At 36.9% G+C, this 23969-nt stretch overlaps 1 protein-coding gene across 4 annotated transcripts in view; it reads left to right on the forward strand.

The window, feature by feature from the left end:
• The first annotated feature begins 358 nt into the window (after positions 1-358).
• Positions 359-23969, forward strand: part of LOC150107839 (branched-chain alpha-ketoacid dehydrogenase kinase-like) — a 309936-nt gene continuing 286325 nt past the window's right edge. For 3 of the 4 annotated variants that reach the window (XM_090392087.1, XM_090392090.1, XM_090392091.1), the window contains exon 1: positions 359-620. The gene's annotated coding sequence lies outside the window, so the exon portion shown is untranslated. Of the gene's footprint in view, positions 621-1232; positions 1262-23969 lie in introns of all 4 variants that reach the window. The other variant, XM_090392088.1, reaches the window with a different exon arrangement.

Genomic DNA, 23969 nt, shown 5'->3' on the forward strand with positions numbered 1-23969 from the left:
TTAATTATTTATTAAAATATAAATAAATCAACTAACGACTTATATTTCCTTACAGGGAGTAGGCAAGGCCTTTAAACTCTATCTAGCTTTTCGAGAATGAGTGGGCAGTTCAAACTTCACTGATTCATTAAGAGTAGAGGCTATTGTCCTCAAAAGTTAATTAGGGCTAAATGGTCTCATTTAATCTTTTTGGGGAATAAAAAAAAAAAAAATTTAAATAATAATTTTGGTTGAAGAGTATCTGTGATTCAGAGTAAATTCAGCTGATCTTGCATGCTGTAATAAAATATACAAGGCTAGTGTGCAGCTGATGCTCACGTGCACATTTTGATATCTTACGTCACGGAGCTCTGTTAGCTTCCGATGTCTGAGTTGGGGTGTTAAAAAAGAATGACTTGAATTATTTCGATCTATTCAAATTATATAAGACGTTGGGTTAGGAGGGCGAAGTAATCTGCTGGAATGTTACAACACACGGAGATAACCAACGTCAGCATTTTAATTTATTTTTTATTTAAAAATTAAGGCACTAATTTGAAGTTTTATCTGAATGTGTTACTGTAGAACCAAAAGTTGCATCCTCATATGTTCAGAATTTTTATGGACGTTAACAGGTTAAGGTGAGTACACTATTACAGTAGGCATCATGTGTATGATGTACCCTGCTGAACGCTTAAAATATTACACAAAATACTCACTTTTATATAATTAATATTAAATCATGCAAGGAAGCAAAGCATCGCTGTCAGAACAGAGAATCTTTTAGAGTAGCATGCTCTTGATCTCATAAAACCATTAATAATGAAAACAATATCCAAAAGTAAAATAATTTTTCACAGTAAAGTATTGTTTCAACATAAATAAATAAAACGGCCATTACCAATTAAAAGTTGTACTGAAATACAAATGATTGGTTACCATAATGGGTTACCCGTTACAAATACTTGTACAGGGCTTTTATCTACTGCTGTTATAATTTTCGAAAATTTATTACACTAGTTGAACGCCCTTATGAAAAAATAAATATTTTGTTATATTTCTTATGAGCAACACAATTCGTTTAGAACTAGCACGTGATTCCATGGAAGATGCAAAAATAGCCTTGTAGCTCAAATTTCTCATTCTTTTAACTTTCTAAACTGCGGTCATTACTTATTATTTCGTAATTATGACGTATTAGTTAAGAAATTGCATAACATGCTTTTTTTTTTTTTTTTTTTTGAAATTTCAAGGGAATGAAGAATCGCCAATATTAGTCAAGGTAAGAATTGCATGATATGCTTTTTTTGAAATTTCATGGGGAATGAAGAATCGCCAACGTTAGTCATTACTCTCCATGCCCTTAAAGTTTGGCGCAGTTTTTCAAAATCGTAGACCTCATTCTTGATATTAATCTGATTGTTTGCCTTATGCGTCTTCTCCAGCATACATAACCTTCTAAGATTTAAATTTGAATACAGCACTCTGAATGAGCCTCAACTATTGCTTTGTATAGGCTAAAAATTACATGTTTGTCTAATAGCAAAGATTCTGAGTTAACGAAAGAATCCCATTTGCAGTTTTGGTATCATAAAACAGTGTTTACAAAGTTTCAAGGTGAATATTTGATTGCACTATTGTATTGTCCTCTTCATCATATAATGTTTTAATTTTATTCTTAACATTTAAGTAAGCATGAACTGAACCAGAGTAATATGAAAGGAATATTAGTGTATCCCTATGGTAATTTAGACCACAAAGATATTGGATTTGTCTACATGTTGGCCAGCATTTCCCCCCCCCCCCCACTCCCTTCATCAGGGAAGCTGATTTCACTGATGGAGGTTCCCTTCATCAGGGGACCTCCATCAGTGAAATCAGCAATTGTTACAAACTCTTAACTTCGGCAGAAATCGAGATAGATATCATCAGTAAAACAAACAAGTGAGTCTTTTAAATAACAAATATAAGATCAGTATAAAGGAATATTACTTTAATGCAATATTCAAATACTAAATATGAATCTTAAATGGCAGTCAATTTTAAGTAGAAGGTGTGGGCAAAAATCGAAATAAAGTATTGAACAATGAGATTTAACTGCATCTATATAAAGGAAGATTTTTTTGAGTCATTAGACAGATAGCAGAGTTGGAAAGGGATACTAGACATACAGATGTATTTTTAGAAAGTTTTGAGAGGATAAAAAAAAAGTTATGACCACATCTGGATTACTGCTCATCACCTGATTTTCTTCAGAGATGAATAACCAAGATGATGAGTGGTCTGTGGAATAATACCTGCTATGAGGATACATTTAGGGTTTGTGGATTGCAAAAGTTTGTTGACAGGTGCAAAAGGTGGGGGGAGGATATGCATTTAAGTTACTTATAGGATTCAGCATTGCAGTTATCTTTTTAGTTGTATTTGCAATCTTTGGGGAAATGTTTCAGCACTTGGCTAGAGGGAGAAGGACAAAAAGTCATCCCTGGAAGTTGGGTAAGAGTGTGGGCGTTACGACCAGATTTTTTTGCTTGGAGAGCGGTGAATAAATGGAATGGGTTGTCTGAGTTAGTTGTTCTTTATCTGTTAATGGTTTCAAGGAGAGGTAACATGGATATTATGCTGATAGTTTGGTTCTCCTAGGATGAGCCTTAGGACTCCATGGAAGTGACCGTGCAATAATAATAAAGTACCTGCTGGATTTCTGTTTACGACATTGACCACTCATTACTGACACATTTCTCAGCATACAGATGTGCACAAATTCTCAGTGAGAGAAGACAGATGAGAGTGTCACTGATTGTGTTACTGTTGATAGTAATATATCTTTATTATTAAGAGAGACTTCTAGGAATTCAGGACTCATTGAGGGAGACCACATGCTACACACACCAGCTGTCATACTTGTTCTTGAATTCATTCACACTGCTTACACACACACAACATCGATTGGCAATCCATTCCAATTATGCACCACTCTGAAAGAAAAATCTAGAACTCATCCCTTTCTTGGCAGCTCAGCTTCCAAGGATGCCCTCTCTTGCTTTCCCCACCCTCCATAAATTGGAAAAATTCCATCAATTGAAATCCTGTATGACCCTTTCAGAAGTTTGTGAGTCTCAATTATATCACCCCTCTTTCTCCTGTTTGCTAGTGTCTGCAGTCTACAAATTCTCACTGTCTTTATAAAAGTATTCCACAATCCTGATATCATTTTTAACACTCCTTTGCCCTCTTCTCTGTTTCAGAATTACAACAGAAACCAGGAGAGCACACCTGCACACAATAGTTTAAGTGAGGTCTTATCAAGGCCTTGTAAAGAGGCAAAATAACATTCTTATCTTTACATGTCAAAGTTCGTTTCAGCATTTGCAATCTCTGATACTCTGCTGAATTTCAACTTCCTGTCTACTAGCACTAAGATCCCTACTCTGATCAGTTTTTTTCTAGCATAATCCCACCAATACAATACTGGATATCTAATCATGCCAAAGTTCATGACTTTACATTTACCGACATTTAACTGACATCCATTTTCCCCCATGCCTACAGTTCCAGCCTGTTCAAATCATTCTACAAGTACTGTATGTCAGCTGTACTCCTAATTACCCTACCTATCTTTGCATCATCAGCAAATAGCTGTATGTTGCCTGTCAAATCCTTTCCAATGTTATTAATGTACAGATTGAATAATAGTGAACCAAGGACTGATCCTTGTGGTATACTACTTGTTACCTTAAATCTTGCAGACTTGCATCCCCTGTATATACCACTTTTTGATATCTGTCAGTCAGCCATCCTCTTATCCATGCTAATATTTTATAATCCAATCCCAAATTCTCCAGTGTATGCAACAGTCTTCCATGCTGTATTCTGTCAAAAGCCTTAGCAAAATCCAAAAATATCATGGTTCCATTCCCTTTGTCTTACGCAAGAGTAACATTAGTTATAGAGTGTAAGCAGGTTTCTAAAACATGACCTTCCCTCCCTCCCTTAGTAAACCCATGCTATTCATTGCAAAGTATACAGGCAGTCCCTTGGTTATGAATGAGATACGTTCCTGAGAACATCTTTGTATGTAACTCAGATCCCTGATGAACAGCGCATATACTGTAATAATAACAGCAATACTATAATGGCTCATACGTGGCAATAATAATACCCCTGTACTGTAATAATAAGTTACAGAAACTATTGTGCTCTTTCTTTTAATTCAAACAAACAGAACATAAAAACAAACCAATACAAAAAGTTTAAATGGAGACTTTTCAAAAAAGAATATTACAGGTTAACACTCACCTAATTTTGCAACAATGTCTTGCTTACTGGAAGGGGCATTTTTTAGGCAAGAAGGTAGGCTTACATTATTGAGAAGATGATGATGGAAATGGTGCTGGAGAATCAGGATTTGATTCTGTTGCTGGAGGAGAGTGGCTTACCACTGAAGTCAGTTTCTTGGAAAGATGTCTAGAGTTGTTTGCACAGCCTTTTTCTTTTTCTTTCTTTTTTTTTTTTTTTTTTTTTTTAAACCATAATGGCCTTTTAGCAGTTAATGTTTTCACTAACTGCATGGTAAACCTTTGTAAACTGCTCAATGGATCTTGTTCCTCAAGCTTAGCAAATCCTGCTTCAGTGAGATGAAAAGCTTCAGCTAATTATTTTGCCGTAAACTTTCTTGGCTCTGGATCTTCTGATTCTTCATGTTCTTGTGTTTTTATCAGCTGCTTCTCTATCTCCATAAAGTCTTCATTGGTTAATTCTTGTGAATAAAATTCTAGTAAGTCAATGACATCATTTTCATTGATGTCCAATTGCAGTGCATTGCCACTATCCACCACAGCTTTTCTGGCTTTGGTGATTTCTTCTGTGAACTACAAAAATCATCACAGAATTGAGGGCACAGTTTCTTCCACACCCCTTTAATTGTTGATTGCTTCACTTCCTCCCAAGAATCATCAATGTTTTTGATGGCACATGGATGTTATAATTCTTTCAGAACCCTGAAGGACATCACATCATCTTCCATAACCCTGACTGCTTGCAGGAATGTACGCTATAAGTAATAAACCTTAAATGCAGAAATGATTCCCTGGTCCATTGACTGTAGTAACGATGTAGTGTTGAGTGGTAAAAATACGACCTTTACATTAGTATGAAGGTCATCTAAAGATGTTGGATGTCCAGGAGCATTGTTCAGCACAAGCAGAATTTTAAAGCGGATTTTTGTTTCCAAACAATAACATTCCACAGCAGGAATAGAACAGTTCAAGAACCAATATTCAAACTTGGCAAGTGTGACCTAGGCCCTTAAATTTGACTTCCAAATAACGGGAAGAGCTGCTTTAATAGTGCAGTGAAGTGCAGGTTTGTTTATATGCGCAAATTATTAATTATCCTTATTATAGGGAGCCCATTCGTAAATAGGGAATGCTATAAGTTGGGTCGCCTGTATTCTCTGTCAACTTATTTCTGAATGCAAGCCCTAACTTTTCCAAAATCATCACCACAACTCCTGATTAGCCAAGACATTGGTCTTTGCACCACCCATGTGCAATGGGAGTACCATATGTTCTTTGCACTTCTGCAGAATCTTTTTTTCAGGCTTAAATTATATAGCTTTGTCACAGAAACACCCATTTGAGCTGAACAGACTTTAAGTATCTATGCTAATATATCATCAGTCACTGTTGATGAGTTCTTATTCATTTTGTGCACGAGCTCTAATACTTCCTCCCAATACACCTTAGCTTCTTCATCCAGTGGAGAGGCAGCAGTGAGCTCAGTGTTGCATTCACCAAATTGGCATCTTTTAGCAAAATGGGCACTCAGTTGAATAACCTCTTCTGTTTCTGTCACCCTCACACTATCTGAATTCACTAGTGGCATTCTTTCATATTCATTCTTTCTTTTACTTGCAGCATAATGATAGGATTCTTTGCAGTTGTCTTTAGCTTGCAGAGCCAGTTTCTTTTCATACTCAGACTTAGTTTTCTAAGTCTGAGTCTGAAAAAGATATAAGAAGTTACGTTTATATCTTTTTCATTTTAGTTTATATCCTAGGTAGTTAAATGAATTCACCTGTTCTAAGATCTTGTTATCTAAAATAGTAATAGATAACAAGATCTTACAACAGGTGAATTCATTTAACTACCTAGGATGTATGATCACATATGAAAATGAAAAAGATATAAACGTAAAAATTGCAAAATATTTAAAAATAACAGGTGTAATTAACTCTATATTTAAACCAAACCTAGTTCAAAAACAATCCAGGCTAAAAGTATACAATACATTAGCCTTACCAGTCTTAATGTATGGAAGCGAAATCTGGACAATAAAACAAAAAGACAAACAAAGATTAACAACAGCAGAAATGAAGTTTATGAGAAAAACTGCAAAGTATACCCTATTTGATCACAAAAGAAATGAAGATATTATGAAAGAATTAAACCAAGAACCAGTAATAGAAAAAATTAAAAAATATAAACATAAATGGATGGAACACGTTCTAAGAATGAAAACAGAAAGATTACCAAAACAAGCCTTAAAGTATAAGCCATTAGGAAAAAGAAAACCAGGACGTCCTCTTAAACGATTCAATGATGACTTCTAAGGCCGGAACAGGCCAGGCTAGGCCTAAATCCTTGATACGTATGATGATGATGACTTAGTTTTCTGTATAACAGTTGTTACTTTTTTGGCCTGTTGCTTATAATTTTCATAATGGACATCATCTTTATGCACATGGTATTCCTTCCTCATCATCCCTTTCTTATGAATCTCTTGCGTGATAAGATTACTCATCCATTTGACTCCCCCAATTTATTTTTCGAATTCTGATATTGCATCATTTAAGTATTTTCAAATGCTTTCCATGCACTCTATATTATTCCCATCCAGCAGTTGATACTATTGCATTGAATCCATTATACTCCTCAGTTGGTCATAATTTCCTGCTTTGTAGTTCAGCATGTAAACTTTTCTGAATGGAACATTCATAAATTTAGCCATTTCCCAAGTGAGTACTGCATGATCACATTCACCAACCAGAGGCAGAATAGTAGCTTCTTTAACTGAAACACCCTCTGACACTATAATCAGATCTGACCTCAAGTTCCTTCTGCCACATGCTGCTTGAGGAAGTTGTCTCACAACAGCTCAATAAATTCAGTTTGATTCTTCTCTTGAGATTTTACTGTTATTCAATGAATTTTACTGCTACCCAATCAATTAATCAACCAGTTAATGATTACTCTTTTTGCATCCATCCTTATTTGGTGATGCATGTTTCCATCACTAATAAGTTATCCACTAGGTCTGTATCAACACCAAACTGTATTTGATCTTGATAGATTCCACCTCACCAGATGACTTCTAACTTACTGCCTCATGAAAAACTGTTATTAGTATTACAATCATAGGTCTCGACTCTGACTGGATTTAAGTAATCTGATATCATTAGTGGCACACCTCTTCTCTCCTATCTTGTATAACCTTCTTAAAAATACTATACCCTTTGCACTCAATACCAGTTGGTATGTCTGATTCTGATAGCCAAGTCTCACTAATGCCTACAATCTGAGGTCCCAACATATTGACCAAGGCAACAAACTCTTCCCCTTTGTTTCTGATGCTCCTCACATTCATGTACAGACATAATCTACCTGCATGTTCTTTTGTATACTGTAGTTTGTGTGACACAGCTGGACAACTTGCAGTTCTTCTCTTGCCTTGTGAGGAGTATGGAAAGATTGAATGATTGTGAAGTTTTCAGAGATGGGCTCAATTGAGAGGATGAATAGCAAATAAGAATGGCTGACTTGCAGAAAGAGATAGATGAGCTGAAAGAGTAGGTGGAATGTCTAGGGAATGAGATGAGAAGTGTGAAAGATGAGATTAGGTGAATGGAAGAGATGAATGCAAGGCGAATCAGAGTAGGAGTGAGAGAGAGAGAGTTATGGGAATGATAGAAGAGAATAGGAATAGTAGAAGAGAGAGAATGAGACAGAGCTACGGGAATGATAGAAGAGGAGAGAATAAGAATAGTAGAAGAGAGGGAATGAGAGAGAGTTAAGTGAATAATAGAAGAGGAGGGAATAGGATAAGTGGAAGAGAGGGAATGAGAGAGAGTTATGGGAATGATAGAAGAGGAGAGAATGGAAACAGTAGGAGAGAGGGAATGAGAAGAATGTGAGGGAGCACTGGAACCAGGGATAGAGTGATGTCAGAAAGGCAAGTAAGTAGGAGAACACGGAGAGAAAGTGTTAGAGGAGAGAGAGTGAGGGCATGTGAGCAATCGAGGAACAGGGTGGTAAGAGGTGTAATGTATGGGGACTCAATGATCCGTAGTCTGCAAGATAGGATGCATGAGGAGTGTTTACCTGGAGGAACGTTAGAAAGTGTGGCTATGGCAATTAAGAAGGGTGAAAGGGTGGTGGATGAGATGATTGCGATGGTGGAACAAATGACTTGAGAGGTAATGTAAATTGGGCAGCGAGAGATATGAGATTCTTCCTTGAGGTTGTACGAAAGAAGACGCAGAGAGGAAAGATAGCGTGCGAGTTGCCTAGGTATGATAGTGATGAGCTGAGTAGAAGAGCAGTAATATTGAATAACATAATAGCTAGAATGTGTCAGAAGAGAGGATCGGAATATGTGGATGCTTGGAGAGTGTTTGAGGATAGAGAGGAATTGTATGCGAGAGACCGCTTGCATTTGAATGAGGAAGGACGTAGGCATCTGGAGAGATTGATGTTCTGAACGAGTTGGTGTGTCAATGCAGGGAAACTAGAATGTCCAAGGTGGATGGTAGCTCGGTGGCCTGTAGTGGGAATGGGTACTTCGGAGAAGGGGAACAACATCAGATAATGCTGACCCCAGTGGAGTCTAGAGGAGATAATGCTGGGTATAGAAACAGTGGCATTTTTATGCTTTATACTAATGCCAGGAGTATCCAAAATAAAGGAGAAGAAATGGTGACGCTGGTAGCATCAGCTTGACCATAGATTATTGGGATCACTGAGATGTGGTTGACAGAAGAGGATATAATAACTGGAATAGAAGTAGCAGGGTACAGCATTTTTTGGCAGGATAGGAAGGGAAAGCATGGTGGTAGAGTACTGCTTATGATAAGTGACGACTTATGTACTCTAAGAGTGGAGGCTTTGGAAGGTAGTGACACTAATTATTTTGAAAGCATATGGTGTGAGTTAGAGGTGGGCAAGACAGGATATTTAGTTGGGTGTTGTTACAAGCCAAGGAGCACAGAGGGTGAGGAACAGATTTGTAGGCAGCTGAGCTTGAAGCAAGAGGAATGATTGTTATGGGAGATTTTAACTACAGCAGTATAAATTGGGGAGAGGAAGATGCATGTAGCAATAAGGGAATGGGATTTCTAGAATTCTTGAGGGACAAATGTCTTAGGCAACATGTAATAGAGGGAACAAGAGTTTTGGATTTGGTCATAGCATCAGAAGAGTTGATAATAACTGAGATGATATCTCTCCCACCAATTGGAGAGAGTGACCATGTCATTTTGACTTGGATGATGAATAGACATGCAGGAGTATCAAGTAGATGGGAATGTATGTGGAATTATAAGGCAGGTGATTATAATAGTCTCAGACATCAACTTGTGGAAGTTTCATGGAGGGAGGAATTGGAAGGCCAGATATCATTAGTGCATGGAAAATTATAAAGGAATATTTGTTAGCAGCTGTAGTAAGCTGTATTCCACAAGTGAAGAAGAGGACACAATTTGGTGTAAAATGGATGACAAACAATATTAAATAGGAACTGCATGTGAAAAAGAGGCTATGGAAGAGATATAAGGAGACAGGTGAAGAGCAGATGCATGAAGAATATAACACACAGGTCAGGATAGTGACTAGTGTGGTACGGAAAGCAAAACTGGAATATGAGAGGAGGTTGGCCCTGAGATCCAAAGAAAATCCTAGGGAATGTTTTAGCTATGTGGCCAGTAGGAGAAGGAGAAATGATTGTGGAATAAAAATGGGAATAGAGTGACTGATGCAGCGGACTTAGTGGAATTGTTCAATAATCACTTTATTGGAGTATTTCATCCTGGAGGAGTAAATTTGAATATAGAGGGATAGGGCGGGTTCGAGGTTTAGAGGTGCAGGAGGAAAGCATGTTCCAAATACTGAGTACCCTAGATGTCAGTAAAGCTGTGAGACTGGATGGTATTTCACCACGAGTTTTGAGAGAATGTGCTAAAGAACTGACAGCTCCTTTGACCTGGCTTTTCAATGAAAGTCTGGCTACGGTAAAGGTGCCCAGGGAATGGAAGGAAGGTAGTGGCATTGCATAAGGGCAGTAGCAGACTGGAAGTGTCTAATTATAGGCCAGTTTGTGTCATCAGTAGTTGTTAAGATCTTGGAGAAATTAGTTAGGGACCGTATACAGCATTGGGCAGGTGAGGGTAATGTTATCTGTGAGAGTCGACATGGATTTGTGAAGGGACGCTCTTGTTTTAGTAATATGCTAGCCTTTTATTATAAAGTTACAAGAGCAGTAGATGAGGGAAAAGCATATACTGCCATTTTCTTGGATTTTGCGAAGGCATTTGACAGAGTGCCACATGATAAGCTGATATTTAAGTTGCAGCACATGGGCTTGGATGTCAGGTTTTTCAACTGGATTTGAGGTTTGACTGTCTGATAGGTATCAGAGAGTTGTATGGTGGGGCAGTTTCAAGAAGGCAGAGGGTTACAAGTGCAGACCCACAGGGCTCAGTACTGAAACCTATATTATTTAACCTTTATATCAATGACATTGTCAGTGGATTGCAGGGGGATATTCAGTTGTTTGCAGATGATGTGAAGCTAGGAAGGGTTATTAGTAATAGTGCAGATGTGGTACCCCTGCAAGAGGATTTGAATAAGCTAGATAGATATGGGCAAATGAATCCACTGACAATGACATTGTCAGTGGATTGCAGGGGGATATTCAGTTGTTTGCAGATGATGTGAAGCTAGGAAGGGTTATTAGTAATAGTGCAGATGTGGTACCCCTGCAAGAGGATTTGAATAAGCTAGATAGATATGGGCAAATGAATCCACTGACAATGACATTGTCAGTGGATTGCAGGGGGATATTCAGTTGTTTGCAGATGATGTGAAGCTAGGAAGGGTTATTAGTAATAGTGCAGATGTGGTACCCCTGCAAGAGGATTTGAATAAGCTAGATAGATATGGGCAAATGAATGGGGGGGGTGTCTGTTTAATGCAGCAAAATGTAAGGTCTTGAGGTTTGAGACACACATCGATGGGATGCTGCATATTCTATTGGAGGAGCTATACTGGAAGAAGTAAGGGAGACGAGATCTGGGGTTGATGATTGATAGAAACCTGAAATTCAGGGTTCATATTGCAAAGGTGATGAAGGTAACACAGAAGATTGCTGCAATAATGAGAAGTTCGCTGACCTGCAGCGATGAAAGAGTTGTCATTCTGTTATAAGACTGATCAGACCACACTTAGACTATTGTTCTCAGATTTCGTCCTCAGGATTGAAGGATATAAATTAACTGTGGAAAGGGTACAAAGACAGTTTCAGGACTGTACAATGTTAGTTATGAGCATTGACTGAGGGAATGTGGACTGCAGAGTTTGGTGGATAGGAGTGGTGATATGATTGAGACTTTTAAACTGTTGAGAGGTGATTTACAGGTTTGACACTGGGGAGTTCTTTTGCTTGGTTGGACAGTGGGAAGGAGTGAAGACAAGTGTCATCCCTGGAAGTTACGAAAGGAAACTGTGAGCAAGAGGGTGAGGAGTGGTTTCTTTGCATGGAAGGTGGTTGAACCGTGGAATGCATTGCCTGGTAGAGTAGTGAGATTGGTTGGTTGGTTGGTTTATAGTTTATTTGGCACAAAAACTAAAAAGGTCATACTGTGCCATACTAAAGTTTACAACATTAGCATTTACAGAAAATTGTAAACAATATGTCTGTACAAGAATCTAGTTCTACAAAGCAGCATCTATAGATAAACAGAACTGCTGCAGAGGGCACAGCAACACACAAGGTCAGAGGTTATTACAGTAGTGCAAAAATAGTTTACAATATAAGTTAATACACAGAAATTAACCATATAAGTTAATACACTAAGCCAATTTTATAATTTTACATATATCTACATATATGTAAAATTATAATAGATGCTTTTATAGCATTACAAAAATAGGCAAAAAGGGATTATTATATAATATGCATAGATAAAAATTAAATTTAGCAATACATGTAAACAGAATTACTAGAAGGTACACAAATAGACAAGGTGTCCTACAGCGCTACATGATTATTCAAAAAATAAAGTAGTAAATAAGGTAAGATGCATACACAAAATTTATGTTAAGCAATGCAGTATCTGTGAGTCAAGCGCAGTGACATGTATAAGAAGAGCTCCTGATTGGGATAAGTTTTCTAGGAATAATTAAATATATGTGCGTAATTGTTTGAGTAACTGTAAACGTTGTGTGCTACTGGTTTTATTATGTAGGGGATTTTTTTTTGCCAAAACTTAATTATGAAATCGTTATTATTAGACTTGGTAACCTGCAAAAAATGGTGGCGGCATTGTCATTCCATGAGTTTAATTTAGATTTCAGTCGTTTCATTAAGTGTGAGGTCTGTTATATGTATTCTTTCGATTACACAAATGATTTGTGGATATTTGGTGAGGATGGAAGGAAGGTGTGTGTGCGAAGTGTGACCTGAACGAGGAATTGATGACAGAAAGTGTTAGTAGCGAAATTGTTGCGGGGAAAATGAGTGCACGTTTGAAAGAGGATGGTGAGAAAGAGAGGCGAAAAAATGTTAAAAAAATCAATAAAAAAGAAAAGGAGCGATTTGAAAACTGTAACGGATGTTAAAAGGGACGAAAGTGAGTGGCAGAAGGAAACGAAATTGAGAGAAAGAATGAAACTAGAAATGGCGTGACGCAGAAATCGAATGAATGGATGATAGCGAAAAAAGAATGAATGATAGCAAAAGGTTGACGCATGTTGGACTGAAAGTACAGAAACAAAGAAAGATGAATGAGTGTGAAAATGGGAAGAATGATAGCGAAAAAAGTTGGACGCATGTTGGACCGAAAGTACGGAAACAAAGAAGGATGAATAAGAGTGAAAGTGAGAAGAGGGGGTCGAGAGTTAGAAAGACTGAACGATGGAGAGAATGTGTCGCGAGAGTCGGAAGTTGAAATGGATTGGATGAGGCAAGAAATGAAATGGATGTGGAATTAAGAAAATTTGGGTAAAAACTATTAAAATAAATAACGATGGCATGAAAGAGTTAAAGAAAGATGAGCGAGTGGCGTTGTATGGCGACTCCATTATTAAAGGTATGCTGGAGGATAAAATGCACAAGGTATGTTTTCCAGGTGCTAAAATGAGTAGAGTGATTGAGGCATTGGATATGAGACAGGAGCGAGCAAAAGAGTTAATAGTATTAATAGGTACGACAGGAAGGGTAGTTAGCGTGTTGCCTAGGTATGACTGTGGTGAAATGAGGTGGAGAGCAAGGATTATGAATGATATGCTGGCTGAAATGTGTGAGGAGACGGGAGTACAGTTTGTTAATGTGTGGAATGAGTTTGAGGGACGAAGTGAGCTGTATAGGAGCGATGGACTGCATTTGAGTGGTTATGGTGTGAGTCACTTGGAGAGCCTGCTGCTGGAAGGTAGAGAAGCGAATAGAGAGAATGAATCGGATCTAGTGGAAAGTGATGTGGAAGAGCGAGAGAGTAAGACAGGAGAGATTGAAGAGGTGGTTATGAATGGGGAAGTGAGTGGTATGAGTATAGAATATGAGAGAATGGGTGTGCAAGAGGAGCAGGGAAACGGGGAGGCTCAGGGTGGACAGGGCTACACAGCATGAGAAAGGTGGATGCTCCAAGAGGAGGTGAGCATGTGTAGGCAGGAAAGGAATGGGATGACCAGGGATCAAGAGGAAACAGTTGGAATTGAAAAGGGTTTTAAAATGAAGAAGAAAGGGAAATGGCCCCAGTTGAGCATGGAGAGATCACATCGAGTGAGTGGTATCAGTGGAACTAGCTGTAGATCCAGTAATGAACTGTTGTGTTTGTATACAAATGCTAGAGGTATAAGAAACAAGACAGATGAAATGGTTGCACTTATTTCATCTGTTCACCCAATAATTGTCGGAATAAGTGAGACATGGTTGGAAGAGGATGACATCCTGACAGGAATAGAGATGGAAGGGTATGATGTGTTTTCGTGAGGACAGAAGGAGTAAAAAGGGAGGGGGAGTGCTATTGATGATAGAGAAAGAGTTATGTCCATATAAAGTAGAGATGCAAGATGGGAAATATTGCCAGTGGTTTTGAGGCAGTATGGAGTGAGATAGAGGTGAATGGAATCAAATACTTGGTGGGATGTTGTTATAGACCAGGTAATGTGGATGGTGGTGATAATGAAATGTACAATCAAATTAGCCAAGTAAATAAGAAAAGGGTGATCATTATGGGTGATTTTAATTATGGCAATATAGACTGGAATGATGAGATAGCCACTGGAAGTAAAGAAAAAGAGTTTCTTGAGTTTTTGACGGATAACTACCTCAGACAGTATGTAACAGAGGGCACATGAGGATTGAGGGGCTTGGATTTGGTCATCTCATCAGAGGATGTAATTATAAATAAGGTGTCAAATCATCCACCAATTGGTGAGAGTGACCATGAGGTGATTACCTGGGTGGTTGCCAGCAGTGCGAGAACCTCTGTGAGAAAAGGTATATGTGGAACTACAAGGGGGGTGATTAAGAAGAGCTCAGGAGAAAGCTTGCGGGTGTAGTGTGGAATGAGGAGTTAGCTGGAAAAGAGATCAATGCAGCTTGGGGGGGGGTTTCAAGAACTGTTTAGTAGATGCAATGTCTAAATATATTCCAAGGGTGAGAAGGTTAAATAAGTTGGGTGTGAGATGGATGAATAAAGAGATTAAGCATGCGATACAGAGAAAAAGGGCATTGTGGAGGCAGCAAGCATAAGAGAAGTGGAAATAACCAATTCCATGAGGTCTACAAAGACCAAGCAAGGAGGGTGACTTGGTTGGTGAAGGTAGCTAAAGAGAAGCCAGAAAGAATCCTAAGGAATTCTTTTGATATGTAGCCAGCAAAAGAAAGAATAATTATGGAAGGATGACATTGATTGGAGAAAATGGTATAAAGACAGCTGATGCAGAATGTGTGGTGGAGACACTTAATGAACAGTTCATAAAGGATCTTTATGAACTGTTCATTAAGTGTCTCATTCACCTTTCAATCTTGTGAATGTGACTTTATGGAGGGATTGAGAGCAGTTCATGATGGGGAGGAGTGACTGACTGTAGGTGAGCAAGAGGTGTATGGGGAGTTGAGTAAACTAGATGTTAATAAGGCTGTAGGACTTGATAATATATCATCACGTATTCTGAAAGAATGTGCCAGGGAGTTGACACCTGCCTTGACATATTTTTTTAATATAAGTCTTGCACTTGGTCAAGTTCCTAAGGAGTGGAAGGAGGGCCAGATTGTGTCACTTCATAAAGGAGGTGATCGAACTTGAGCATTGAACTATAGGCCTATCTGTGTGTCAGGTGTTGTGGTTAAGTTGTTGGAGAAGCTTGTGAGAACTAGGATCCAGAGTTTGGTTGATAACAATGGTATTATCTTTGATGGACAGCATGGATTTGCTAAAGGGAGGTCATGTTTTAGTAATCTACTTACTTATTACAATAAAGTGACTGCTTCCTTGGACTGAGGAAAAGGATACACAATAATAGACTTGGATTTTGCAAAGGCTTTTGATAGACTACCTTATGACAGGTTGACAGTCAAACTAGAGCAGAAGGGGTTGGATATTAGATTGGTGCATTGGATTGGAGACTGGCTATTGATGTTTCTATATGATTTATGCTTAATTAGTTGTTTTACTTAAGTCTATCCTTTCTTACCTAAAACCTTATTCAATCAAAATCCTACCGGCTGCTCTATTGTTATATATTTACCTTTCGTTATTTATTCTTTCTTCTCTTACTTTAATCTTATTCTTATATCTAGGATTGTTTCCTCTTTGGATACTGGCGAATTTATATTTTGCTGCGCCAGCCAGTATCCTATAGTAGAAAAGATCCTTACTCAGGGAGACAATACTAGATTCCTAGCTTTCTTACACAATATCTTATTTAAACTGCCGTATAGATTCAGATTATTGCAGTCATGACCTAAATCTATTATTATGTTCACTCTCTAAATCCTTCCCGCCAAAATAGGTTCTATTTTTATAATTGGCGAGTTGGAATCATAATCAGGCACGACTCAGGTTCAGGTAAATATGACATGTTTATTGGGATATCTAAAACACAATACAAAATTCATACACTCAATTATGCTCAATACTAAATAAAACTCGAATTAAGGGGTTAACACTTTCTAAATTAATTAAATCTTATAAAGCATGCTAAACACAGTAACTGCACATTGGGATATAAATAGCAAATGATATGAAGTTAAGCTGAATTCCTTTCAGTAGTATTACTCGCAAGAGAAAACTAACAAACATTCTAATGTCACTGAGATGTTAAATTCTACTATTCTTATCGCATTAAATTAATCCTATCACATACAAAATTTACAAAAGATCTCTTCCAAACAATTCTTCTTACTCTCAAAGGAGGTTAACATTCTAATTTGAGACTGTCCACAGAGTTCTTTAGAATACAGTTCTTAATTTCTTATTCGTAAACAATCTTCTCTCTCCTAATGAACTTTCACACAAAATAGAGTAATTGCACCTTACCGAGCTTTTTCCGCATTGTTCTGCACCATTTGTACGTCTGGATACTTCTCATCTATTGTCTGTCCATACGCCAACGTAGGGGTTACGCTATCTTCATTCCTTCTGCCGAAAATGGACTCGAATCTTTGCGTTTCAGGAGGAACAACTCGATGGGACTTTTCAGCGACGGCTCGATTCTGCTAGGACTGGAATTTTTACCTTCAGCTTTGCATAGAATCCTACTTTATTTTAAGAACGCTCGCAGTCCGACATCTTATCACACACTTCACCCGCTTACGCGAAACTCCCTGCTAACTTCCGAACCACCAAAACAGGAAAACATTACGACCAGAGAGAGTCCTCCGATACGGGCTCAACCCCTTATATTCTTCTATGGAGCACCCTCTTTTCTCAGTCCCCTTTTTGCACACAGCCCTTATCTTTTCACCCCTTTAGTTCATCCTTCGCCTTTACGATGCTGTTATACTTGGATTCACAGAATACATGGCAACGTAATTTTCCGAGTAAGCTATAGCTGCTAGCGTTACGCTGTACACGTGTAGCTTTATGCCTTCCAGGAATTATTACTTAGCAACTTTTTAGATGACTCACAGTAAATTTTACATATCCTATCCTATAGTAGAAATTTAAATTTAAATCAGATTATCTCTCTTTTGAGACATACTTTAAAATGAAATCTTAATATAATCACCACAGCTTAAATATAAGGTCCTTAAAATAAAGAATACAAATTTTACATAAAGTGAAGAAGTTTCACTTTTAATTACCACTGATGTGCAGGTATTTCTCTTTGCCAGCAAGTTTTATATGTTAGGTTCTAAATGAATGATTTCTTTCCAGGATTCCTTCATTTAGGATCTAACAAAGGCCCCCTCTTTTTATAAAAAAAAAGTTTTTCTAATTCTTTTATAAAAACTATTTTTGCTTCTCCCTCAATCCTCTGGGGATAAACCTTGCATTCTTTCTGGGCCCGTATTCCCTAAAAAGATTAATCATGGTCTGCCTAACACCTACATAGTTAATTCTAGAGTGTCTTTGCCGTTCTCACTCTTTTCATGAATTGCAACCTTTTCTTCAGTTTGTGTCTTTTCTTCCTCTGGTTTGATTATCTCAGGTTCCCTTACGGTCCTTGATGGGGAGACCTCACTCAGTTTTCGGATTCATCGCCAAAATTGTGAAGACAACACAAAGGCTTCTGGGAATGATGTGGAGGACACTGATGTGTAGGAGTAGGGAGATTCTTGTTCCGTTGTATAAGGCTTTGATTAGGCCACACATGGACTATTGTGCCCAGATTTGGTCACCGGGTTTTCAGAAGGATGAAGAGATGTTGGAAAGGGTCCAAAGGAGAGTGACTAAGGTAGTCACTCTCCTTTCTAACCTCTGGAATGTCGAGTATGAGGAAAGATTGAGAAGATGTAATTTGCAGAGTCTGGTGGACAGGAGGAAGAGAGGAGATATGATAGAGACCTACAAGTTGGTAAGGGGTTGTTATAGGATCAATGCTGGAGAAGTTTTACAGAGAATAGTGGGAGATCAGGGGAGAACCAGAGGTCATCCCTGGAAACTATATAAAGAGGGTGTGAATAGGGAGTGAGAGGCAGTTTTTTTTCGTGCAGAGTTGTGAATGATTGGAGTGCCTTGCCTGAGAATGTGGTGTCTGCAAAGAGTTTAAATGTGTTTAAACACGGTATGATGAGCTGTGTGTGTGATAAAAGGACCCCCCCCCCTCAGATGAGTCTTTGACTCCATGAGGTCTTGGGGTGGTAATAATATAAACAAAATTACTGCAGAGGTTTCAGCAGTACAGGTTAACATATGTATATACAAAACAAGTCAAGGAAAGCAGTATCTACATAAGTGATATTACAACAAACATTATTATACTAATACTTAAAGAGTCAGAAAGGAATTATTATTCAGCATATATGCATAAAATTTAAGTTTAGCATTATGGTGGTATTTACATATTAACAAAATTACAGCAGGGTGATACAAATATACAAGATCAAGGCCTATGGTAATACATAATTGGTCAGATTTAACCTAATAAATAATATGTATGTATAAAAGTTAAGTTAAGCAAAACAGTATTTACATATAAACAAATTTATAGTCAACTGTGTTTGTACAAATTAATTCTTTCTAAAAAATTAAAAACATCATGCCCTGAGTCTGCTAGCATTTCCCTGAATGTATATGGCTTAGTTAGATAGGTGAAAATTTCATTCCCCTCTCGTGTAAATTTTTGACAATCTACCAGAATATGATGAATAGTGAGATGCATGTTGCATTTTTCACATATGGGAGGGTCATCAGCTCTCAGTAAATGAGAATGCGTAAGATGACTGTGACCTATGCGGAGCTTAGCAAGAACAACCTTCTCCCTTCTCTTTGTACGTTGACTAGAATGCCAGTGTTTAATTTCAGGTATAATGTTATATAATTTGTTTGTTAATACTTCTTGCCATATTGACTCCCACTGAGTAATTAACTTTGATCTTATAGGTTGTCTGTAGTCTGTATATGGAACTGTCAAACAGTATGTGGAGAAGGTATGAGCTGATTTAGCAGCTTCAGCCTCATTTCCTTTAATTCCGATGTGGCTGGGAATCCAGCAGAACTGAACATCAAAATTAAAGATTTTCATTTTGTGAAACAGGTGTAGCACCTCATAAAGTACTGGATGTGGATTTTATATATAGGAGAGGAGATAGCCTGTAAAGAGCTTAATGAGTCTGTATAAATTATACACTTTTGGTAGCAGTTTTCTTTTATATGCACAAGTGCAAGCTGAATGGCATGTAACCCTGCTGTATAATTACTGCAGGCTGGTGTATCTGATTTGAGATAACGTAAGGAAACACAGCAGCACAGCCAACAGAGGTATTAGTTCTTCCAGTATAGATGGGTAAGAAATCAGCATGTGCTACTCTGTGTGCATTAAACAATTGCAGGCAAATGGATGATGGGGTATAAGATTTCTGTAGCTGACAAAGTGAGAGGTTGCAGGATTGTGTGCAAACCTACCATGGAGGAATGCTGTTATGTTTAGTGTAGCTAATGTTGTCAACATTTATACTAACAGCTTGCACAGTTTCTTTAACACACGCATACCAAAAGTATGTATAGCAGTTTGATGTGTGTGATATTGAGCTTCCCAATGCAGAGAGAGAAGATACTATACCGTGTAGGGTGAACTGGGAGAGATTTTATTCTTAGGGCGTAATTAAGAGATAACTGTTTCCATCAAAGTGATGGAGCCGGTTCATTTGCTTCAACATAAAGACTTTGATTGGGTGATGTGTGAAAGGCACCAGTAGCTATTCGTTGGATTCCATCCTGATGATGGATGGAATCCAACCATCGTAGGTTACCCTGTCTTGCAGACTTGGGACCCATAATCCAGCTTTGAACTTATAAGTGCACGATAAAGATGGAGCAATGAAGCTCGATCAGCACCCCACTCAGTAGAGCAGGGTTTCTCAAACTTTTTCTACGTGGAACACTTCACAAATCCTGAAATGTTCACGGAACACCTTGGTTATTTTGTAATGTATTAATTAATAATTAATTGGTAATTTAGCTTATTTTATTGTTAATTAATAATTGATAATTAATTATTAATTATTAATTAATTAAACCATCATTAAATTAATTTGTGCTGATTTTCATTGACATATCCCATTCTGATCAACAAAAATTTATAATATTATTATAAGTACTTATGAGTGAATGCAGACTTTTTACCCTGTGTGCTGGTTTTGTAGGTTAGGTAAATATAAATAAAATAAATGAGTAAATCTAAGCGCTAAGAAAAAAACAATCATTTATTGTCAAATGTTAATTAGTAAAAACAAAACACATAAAAATAGTAAAATGTGTATTGCAAATTAAGTTCTTAATGACTCCGATGTTTTTAGGTCTTTGAATTACAAATTCTTTGGATATCAGGCACAATATTAGAAAGTTGAATTCTCATATTTGGTGTAGCGTCGAATCTGTTCCTGGACTTTGATTTGGTTGCAGCATAATATGAAAATCCTGCCTTGCATAAATATGTCGTAAAAGGAAGTAAAACAAAAATAGCTAGTTTTGACACACTTGTCCAGAAATCATTTATTGGCAGTTCCTTGTATTTTTGTTTTAAATCAGAGTCACTAATTAAGTCAATTAGATTTTCATAGTCACTTGCGCTGAAGCCTGCTGGCTTAGCTGTCACTGTAAATGGATTCAGAACCCAGGAATTGTCCTCGCTGGATTTTGGAAAATATTGCAAAAGGGTTGATTGCAAGTCATGCAAGTGCTCTAAAACTACATTAGATACTTCTTCATTTACTTTAGAATTTCTTTCAGTAAAAAATTCATGCAAGGTGGGAAAACAATTGGAATTATTCTGTTCAACTATAGAAATCCATAATTTCAACTTTCTATCAAAATATGCAATTTTATCTCTTGTATTAAAAATTGTAATATTCTTTCCTTGTAATGATGAGTTAATTTCATTGCACTTTGTAAAAATATCTGCCAGATACGCAAGACTCATCAACCATTAAGAATTTCTTAATAATTCAATAAAATTTTGTCCTAAATTATGTGACATCAAGAAGACCATTAACTCACTACGAAATTTAAAAAGCCTCAATAATGCTTTTCCTCTGGATAGCCATCTCACTTCAGTATGTAATAAAAGTGCGTTATGTGCACTATCCATTTCATCACACAAAATTTTAAATAATCTGGATTGAAGTGGTCGAGATTTTACATAGTTGATCATTTTTACAGCTTCATCCAAAATAGTTTTTAAATATATAGACTCTTGTAGCTACTTGCAGGATGCGTGTTACAACTCCCTTCATCTTTCCTACCATTGCTTGAGCACCATCTGTACAAATATCAGTACACTCTCCCAACTGATTTCCTGTTTTGTAATATAATTATTAATACAGTTGAATATATCTTCTCTGGTAGTTTTTTCTTGTAGATATTCGCACATTTCTTCAATACTTTTATCAAATATGTAACGAACAAACACTCGTAATACAGCAAGTCCTGCGACATCTGTAGATTCATCCATTTGCAATGAATATTCACTGCAAAGTCTAAGTCGATGAATTAGCTCTTTTTCTATGTCAGCAGAAAGATCTTTGATGTGGCGTGAAACAGTATCATTTGATAATTGTACTGCATCTATTTTTTTAGCAACTGTCTCATTTAACATGCATGATACAATGTCTTTCACACAAGGCTTAATGAGCATCACACCAATTGTATGAGCTTCACCATGAAGTGTAATGCTGTAACTCACGCAAAAAGATGCCTCTGTTGCATTTTCAGTTGAAGCAATTGTAGCCATTTGAAGTTTAGATTTTTCTAGCGAGTCACGTCGTCTCTTAAAAAAATGTATATCTTTTCCTTTGTAATCAGTGTGTTTGTTTCATTTCGAAGTGCCTATGAAATTTAGCTGCCAAAGAACTGTTTACTAGTATTTTATTACATAAAACATCAGGAGCATGTGTATTGCCAATCCACGTAAATCCATAATTTAAATAACTTTCATGGTACTTCCGTTTTGGTCTGTTCTTAGATGACTCTTGCTCTTTAATATTAGCTTTTGAAGAAACCACCGTTTGCAGTTCCATATCTTCTCCAATCATACAAGTAGATGTGTCAGCAGAAGTACTTGCTCCTCCTTGTGTTAAAGTTCCTGTCTTTAAACAAGAATCCATGGGTATTTTTTCAATAATATTCAAATTCCAATATTTGTCAGAGCTATAATAAAAACAAATAGAATTGTGTTGTAAAGGTAACTTTAGTATGAAAAACAATAAGATTATAAATAAGAAATGTTGAATAATATAAAAGTAAATCAATAATGCAAAATAGTAAAAAAAGACTGCAACACACAAAAGTAAATATGAATTATAAGAAAAGTACTAAACCATATCAAATAATGTAAAAGCAATTGTAATAAGAATGATTTGATAAAATGTTCAGTAACAAAAATTAAACGGTTCGAAATAAATCAGATATTAATTATAAGATTAGTTAAAAGAGTAAGAAGAATTATTTTTTTAAAAGTCGCCTCACCTACTCCCTATATACGGGAATAAAAAGGCGTTAGCTGATTTTTTTTTTTTTTCCCCCGAGGGCCCGGTCCCAACAGATTTACTCATAAATACCTTTCCAAATTTTTTTACCGTTCATACACTAACTTAAGTATTAATAATTAATTATGGCATAATCATAAAGAGTATTAGTACACTTATGTATACGGTGTGGCATGTTGACAAATATAAATTACATTTAAATTAGTTATCAATCACTGGACTAATGAAATGTTGTAGCATGTCGTAGTTTCTTCAGGCAAACATCATTAAATTAATTTGTGTTGATTTTCATTGACATATCCCATTCTGATCACCAAATATATTTATAATATTATTATAAGTACTTACGAGTGAATGCAGACTGTTTCTCCTGTGCTGGTAGTTTTCCCCTCCTTTTGTACATCCTGGAGATCTTTGTAGGCTTGAGGTGGATGACTCACTATCTGTTCCGTCACAAACACTTCAATAAGAGATTTCTTAATACTACCAAAATTAAACAAAGAGCCTTGTCTCTTATTCATATTAATTTTAACTCTGTATTCCTATTACTTTTAAAAAAATCACAGCACTCTGGTTTCAGAACAAGCACTTACACATTGCAATATGAACTTGCGAAGAAAGTATTCAGTAGTAATAGATTTGAGAACCTGATACAGACTACCTTGATCTTCAATTTCATTTGAAAAATTTTCTTTATACTTCCTTGCTGATTGGTCACTGATATTTGCAACGCAAATGTTATTTCATTAAGTTTTGAGAACACACTGGCGATTGTTGTAATCGGTTTGCAGGCAATTTTTATGATCGGTCATAAACGGCGGTATTCTCTTTCTCGATTGTTGAAAGATTTCGATGTGTGAAAATTAACGATAATTCATGAATACTTCCATGTTTAAAAATATGCTGCTTGGTCACTGACATTTGCTACACAGATGTCATTTCCTTCAGTTTTGAGAACAGAAGATATGACACCAATTGTTGTAATGGGCTTGCAGGCAATTTTTATGACCCATCATAAACAGCAGCATTCCCTCTCTCCCAAATGTTGAAAGGTTTCGATGTGT

The sequence above is a fragment of the Typopeltis vanoorti genome, chromosome 4 (assembly GCF_054136105.1).
Source record: "Typopeltis vanoorti isolate ZY-2024b chromosome 4, IOZ_Tvanoo_1.0, whole genome shotgun sequence".
Lineage (NCBI taxonomy): Eukaryota > Metazoa > Arthropoda > Arachnida > Uropygi > Thelyphonidae > Typopeltis > Typopeltis vanoorti.